We start from the raw sequence: 7,297 nt of genomic DNA, 5'->3' as shown, positions 1-7,297 counted from the left end.
TCATGGAGCAGAAGCAACAAATAAAATTGGTAGATTGTCTTAAAGTGCTAAACTGCTCCTTCATAAAAAGTTCAAACAGTGACATTTGGTATACTGCATTTTGGGAAAGTGACAGAAGCACAGAGAGTTTCACTGCCTCATACAGGAACTGAAACTTTAAGAGCTTTTGCACAGACATCTCTGTAACTCAATTTGAGCTGATTTTAGAGATGCTAACACAATCCGTGATAAAGCAGAGGACAAGCTAGGCCTGTCACGGTTAAGATTTTAGCTAACACTTAATTTCCATTTAAATAATTGAGCTGAATGATTGTCTTTTTTTGTTCACTGTATGCAGCTTTTAAAGTACAATGTTGGCTGATCAGCTGTCAATACTTAGTTACTCCCAACTGACAACAGAAACAGTAAGAGCTCAAACAGACACTCACTGCTGCCCTCTAAAGGTGTTATTAATAAGCATCAAGTAAATATTACTCACTGTCACCATCTAGAGATGTTAACAAACAACAGAAATGAACAAATATTACTCACTACTGCCCTCTAAAGTTATTAACTGCCAAATAAACAATTACTCACAGCCACCCTCTAAAGGTGTTATTAACAAACATCAGATAAACAAACATTACTCACTGCTGCCCTCTAGAGGTGTTATTAACAAACATCAGATAAACAAACATTACTCATCACAAGTTACTCACAAATAAACAAACATTAGTGACCAACGCCCTCTAAAGGTGTTACTAAGAACAAATAACCATTGGTCACCGTTGCCCTCTAAAGATGTTATTAACAAATGTTCAAATAAACAAATGTTAATCACTCCTGCCTCTAAAGGTTTTATTACTAATGGTGGTGTTAACGAACTTCGAATAAACAAACATTGCTCACCGCTGCCCTCTAAAGATAATAACAACCGTCAAATAAACAAACATTGCTCACTGCTGCCCTCTAAAGGTGTTAAAGCACCAAATCAAAAGTAAGAACTTGTTTTTTGTGAGAGGCATTGTGTTTTTGTCTTATTTCCCTTTTTACATTTTAGCCTAAAGGATGAAATTGGATCCTGTTCACCTGTTTGATAAACATATGGTTGTGAAAGCTAACAAAAGTGAAAAATAATCCTTTTGACGTTTGTTAAAAGTTCCAGTCGATGGGACACTGAAGCCGATCAGTCCGCCTGGCTGTCGCCATGCCAACGGCAGAGACTACAGTGATTGGCAAGTGAGTTCATATCACCTGTGAAAGTTCACAACAGTCAAACAGAGGGCGAATAAAATAATGTCACATATTCACCTTCCATTAAATAGTGTTCGGCGTGCAAGATCTCATCGGTAATGCACACGGTCTAATTGATTTATTGATGGTCGATTAAATCGCGCTCTGTGTGTAAAGGCCTTTAGTGCGTATGTGAGGCACAAACATATGAGTGGGTGACTCAGAGTGGGTTATTTGTGCAATAATTTCTTAATTTTTACTTTTTCCACTTTAGATAAGAAGCATATTTATGTGTTGTGTCATGTTTTGTTTTTTTAAATGCTTTTATTTTTGTAGAGTTGTTTTAATTTTGTTAGACCTTTATGATCTCTGTCATTCCTTTCCCCATTTACAAAGGATGCACACTCTGAGCTTTATTTGCGTAACCTCAGATGGCTGAGATGCGCGCACGTGTGTGGTGTGTTTGTAAGTTTGTTCATTCTGTGGAATGATTTTATCGCTCTGCCTGCAGGTGGCGACATTTATCCTAGATTGTGCATTATTGGAGCCCTTCTTAGCACTCAGCTGTCTTTCCTGTTTGTTTTAAATAACTTGTTTCTTTCTGTGTTTGTGTGTGTGTGAGCGAGAGGGGGTGGTTGTATCTCGTCAAAACCTTAATAATATATCTGTCTTACCTATAGCTTGGCTGGAAAGTCTTGGCTTAAGTTAGAGCTGTGCTGTGTGGCAGCCAAAGAAGCCTGTTTTCCGTTGTTCAAGCCTCTGTGGTAGACCCAGTTCTAGTGTGCGTGTGATTCCCTTTTAGATCGCTGTAAGTACATAATGAGGGGTGCAGGGAGCCTGAACATGCAGTTAATGCTGAGTGGCCTCTTAAACAGTGCAATTTTATGCAAAGTGTCCACCTCAAATTCTTAGGGCTGTTTTTGCACACATGGATTAAGCCTCGTCTTGGGCTGAAGTGCCAATGGTGAAGGGGAAATCCGCAGATTTTTTAGAATTTCATCATAATTCAGTCGTTGGGATGTAAACAGCCATTCAAAGTGGTTTAAATCAAGAGAAACTTACTGACTTCTTACTGATTTCTTTACAGTGGTGGTGATAGGAACCAGGGGTTGTGATGTCTTTAACACAAATATAGCGACTATCCAACATGACCAGTGAACCTACACGTCTTCTGAGATTTATATGTAATGTTGATGATGGTAAAGTAGTTGTAAATCTAAAAATTAAGTTTTCTTTGGGGACTGTTTTGCCTCCCTACTTGTACCTCCCCAACACGAATGGATTAAAATTAATAGGTTGAAATGCATTTAAGCCAAAACCTGATCACAAAACTATCATAAGACATTGTGTCCAAACATAAAACAGCATACATCTACCCATTTCATGTGATAACTTTCTGTGAGGGAGCTCTTAGAGGCATTCAGCTCCTCATAATACAGTTTAGGCCAAAAGCTTATCTCAAAACTGTTGTAAAGTAAGATCAGGCAGTGTATTCTGAACTGTTTTATGTAAAAACTTTTTCGCGAGGGAGCTTTTAAAGGCGTTTTTGAGAGTTTCTCTAAAACAGAGCATTTCACGCCAAACCATTCTGAATGGCTGTTTATATCTGAACAATATAATTATGCCAAAATATAGAAAATTTGCTGGAATTCCCCTTTAAAGTCCCATTTAATGTTTAAGCTTAATCTAGACATGAGAAACAGGCCCCCAGAGCTGTGTTTGGGCATGAGATCAAACAGCGTAGATGAGAAAGGGAAACTTACTATGATTCCTTTCTGGAATCTTTAATGTGCATTTCCAGGTACTTATTGTATTGCCTTGCCATTTATTTTTATTGTTTTTATTTTGGTCTGAATTCTGTACTGTACTGTATGGTTTCCGTCTGTATATGGCACACTAAACTGTATTGCTGTTACTCTGAGCGTTACAGGCATACAGGTTATTGTTACTATGCAAAGTGGAGTTCCTCTTGAGCCTCTCTTCGTTTGTCTCTCATGACGGCGCCTGCTGAAAGCCAGCGAGGACAGAAACGCGACAGCGCTTTCAGCTGGCCAATCAAAGTACATGTGAACAGTTCCTGTATGCAAGTTCAGTCTGTTTAAAAAAAAATGGAAAAATGAAAGAGAAAAAAAGTATTTGGACTCTCTGAACACCGCCTGCTCCTCTGAACTGGACTGATTTAGCAGCGGACTCTCTCTCTCTTTCTCTCTCTCTCTCTCTCTCTCTCTCTCTCTTTCTATTTACTTTTTCCTTTTCTCTCCTCCTTCTTTTTTTCATTTTCTTTTCCTTTCTCTCCATCTCTTTCTGTCAACCTCTTTTTCTTTCTTCTTTCTCATTCAACTCTCTCTTTTATCTCTCTCTCTATCTCTCTGTCTTCCTCTTTATCCCTCTCTCTGTCTTTATCGCTCCCTCTCTTTATCTCACTCTCTCTCTTTTTCTCTATTTCTCTCTCTCCCTCTCTTTATCTCACTCTCTTTATCTCTTTTTCTCTCTCCCTCTCTCTCACTCTCTTTTTTGTCTTCATCTCTGTCCCTCACTTTATCTCACTCTTTTTTCTGTCTTTATCTCTCTCCCTCTCTTTATCTCTCTTTTATCTCTCTCTCTATCTCTCTTTCTCTCTCTCAATGCTGTTACAACAGCCCTAAAACCATGTTTGTGGCGACTGCCAAAAAAAAACAAAAAAACAGAACAAAAAAAACAAAACAAAAAAGCAGACGTTGAATGCCTCCTGTGTATGGAATGACTTTTGCCGTCACAAAAACTTGTCTGTAAAGTGCTTTTCTGAGGTCTGATCTGTCACACAGAGACTGTACACACTCCCAGTCTAAGCTGCAGGAGGGTCCTTTGAACTCTGGACTTGCCCACCTATCGATGCAATACAGCTAATATAACCACGACGGCAGTGTCCGCTTTTAGGTAGAACCAGCGTCCTTGCGAGTGGTCAGACACTGGGCTGCTCATGAAGAGGGTCCTGCTTTCTGCCAGGAGTTTGTCGGACTGGTGGCCGTTGGTGTTGGTGGGTTTGGCCTCAGTGGCCGCGTACTGTTAGCTCAGTGTGACTCGCCCCTGTTAGATGTCAGTGAGTGATTTTAAATGTACCTTTTTTGCTGACGTCTGTACTTTTCGCAGTGGCCAAAAAGCACTCCTGAACTTCTCAACGCAGAAAGTCCTCCCAGCGTCCGAGAGGTCATTTAGAGGGACGTTTGTTTTTGTTTTGTCATTTTATTTCTCTTCAATATTTCTATGTACTTTTTTTTCTATTTTATTTTTTAAATAAAAGTCTCAAAACCGTCCACACGTGTGACTCTGCAAGCATCGTCAAAGTTTGGGTACTTTTCATTATAAGTGTTTTACTGGCTGATTGTCAGTTAAGTGCCACACTTCTTAATCTCAAACAGCAGAATCTCACAGTCTTAAAGGGGAACTCCACTGATTTTTCAAACATTTTCTGGATAATTATGTCACTGAGATGTAAACAAAATCATTCAGACTGGTTTGATGTGAAATGGTTCATTTTAGAGAAATGTACAGACTTCGATTCCTTTACAGTGGTGGTGATGGGAACCAAGGGTTGCCATGTCTACAACACAAATATAGCCATTTTATTCACTATGCAAAACCACCAGTGAGCACATGCCGTCTGGGTATTTATAAGTAATGCTGATGATCCTAAAATAGTGAAAAAAGAAGTTTTCTTTTCGGACTATTTTGCCTCACAGGGCCCTTTATGCACCTTGCCAACATGAATGGATTACAGTGAATGGATTAAAATGCATTTAAGCCAAAACCTAATCACGAAACTATCATAAGACAAAATGTCAGACATCAAGCAGCCTGTATCATTTATCTGTATATATCATCTATCCATTTCATATAATAACTTTCTGTGAGGAGCTTTTAGAGGCGTTAAACTCTTCAGACGTCTGGTTCCCATCACTACCACTGTGAACAATTCTGACTCTTTTTCTATAAAGGAGCATTTCACACCAAACCACTCTGACTGACTTTGTTTACATCTCAACCACTGAATTATGTAGAATTATTGAAAATTTTTAAATTAGTATTGCAGCCCTGGGGGTGGAGCTACCCAGAATACTTTGTGTTTTGGCTTTCTGTTTGTCGTTCTAATTTTTCAATATTTTTTGTGCTTTACAACATGTTATCCTTCTGCTACAGGTTAGGTTTGGATGCATTGTATACATTTCGTGCACTGTTGGTTTTCTAAGTGAAAATAACATCCTGTACAGAGAACAAGTGTACATGTGGCATTTTTCTGCAAACTTTAACGCACAATTCGTGTTTAGTCACTGAGTTTAATATATTGAAAAAAATGTAGAATATAAACTGTGCCACAACTTTTGCACAGGGCACTGTTTTTTTTTTTTTCCCCAATATGTGAAATTCAGCAAATAATTGGTAGTTGTGCATTAAAATGTGCAGAAGTGTGCTCTCTGTAGAGGATGTGTTCACTTATTTACACTTATTTCAAATCAACAAAGCATCATTTGCCCAGGGGTGCTCAAATATTTGCATATGACTGTATTTTTCTAATATTACCATGATGTTTGAGCTGGAAAGGTTGCGAGTTTGAATGAAAAAGGCGCTAATTAATTAACATAATATTATTGCCCAATACTAATAATTCGGAGGGTCACTAACATTGGCTGATATTATTGCCAACCAATATATCGGTTGGGCCCTATTTTGCAATTTCAAGTCTAAATGCATTGAAGACCGAACCCCCTTCTGGTGATGAACCTTGTAGGTGGGATGAACATTTGAAAAACTACAAGCAGATACAAATTCCAAATTTGTGGACAGTAGGTAATAAAAAAAAACAATTAGTGATTGGTAAACTGTCTTTTACAGGTATTTAACTAAAAAACAGCAAAACAAAGAGGTATTTAATACACACACAAACTCATTATCTAAACCGCTTATCCTCCAGGGGGGCCGGGGTGCCAGAGCCTATCCCAGCGTCCAGTGGGACGAAGGCAGAAAACACCCCAGTCCATCATAGGGCAGACACACATACTCACACCTAGGGCCAATTTAGCATCTCCAATTAATCTGACTGCGTGTCTTCAGACTGTGGGAGGAAACCCACGCAAACACGGGGAGAACATGCAAACTCAAATTCCCCCGCCCGGGGAATCAAACCCAGGCCCCTCTTGTTGTGAGGCGACAGCGCTGACCACTATTAAATGCCTTTATTGATTAGCTTTATTGATTATTGTAAATATACACTAATTCCAAATTTGATGCCTGCAACACATTCCAAAAAAGCTGCGACAGCAGACTGGGAAATTTGTGGAATGATCAAAAACACTTGTTTTGGAACTTTTCACAGCTAAACAGGTGAAAGGTGATGCTATCATGATTGGGTACAAAAGTTCACCACTGTGTGAGTAAATAGTGCAGCAGTTTAACAACAACGTTTCTCAACGCACAAGCAGAAAGAATTTAGAGATTTCACCATCTATGGTCCATAAAATTATTTCAAAGAATCCAGAGAAATCTCTGTGTGTAAAGGGGAAGACCAAAAACCAATACTGAATGCCTGTGACCTACGACCCCGCAGGCAGCCCTGCTTTAAAAAATAACATGCTTCTGTAATGAAGCCACACAGACTTGGGAATCCTACGGAAAACTCCCCTCAACCAACACAGTTTGTTGCTGTGTCTACAAATGCATGTTAAGACTCTATTAAGCTTATCTGAGATGGACAGATGCGAAGAGGAAATGTGCTGTGGTCTGATCCGTCCACCTTTCAAACTGTTTTTGGAAATAATGGACATTGTGTTCTCCAGGTCAAACAGGAAACGGACCTTCCCGGTTGTGACCAACTCAAAGTTCAAAAGCCAGCGTCTGTCATGGTGTGAGGGTGTGTTAGTGGGTAACTTGCACATCTGTGAAGGTACCATTAATGCTAAGGGGTACATACACATGTTGGGCAACATATGCAGGCATTTAGATTGCAGCATACGTTATTTTCAGAGATGTCCCACCTTGCATTCTGCATGTTACAACAGTGTGACTTCATAGTAAGAGAGTCCAGGAGCTAGAAAGGCCTACCTGCAGTCCA

Source organism: Colossoma macropomum, unplaced genomic scaffold (genome assembly GCF_904425465.1).
Source record: "Colossoma macropomum unplaced genomic scaffold, Colossoma_macropomum, whole genome shotgun sequence".
NCBI lineage: Eukaryota > Metazoa > Chordata > Actinopteri > Characiformes > Serrasalmidae > Colossoma > Colossoma macropomum.
Note: the sequence above shows the minus strand (reverse complement) of the source record.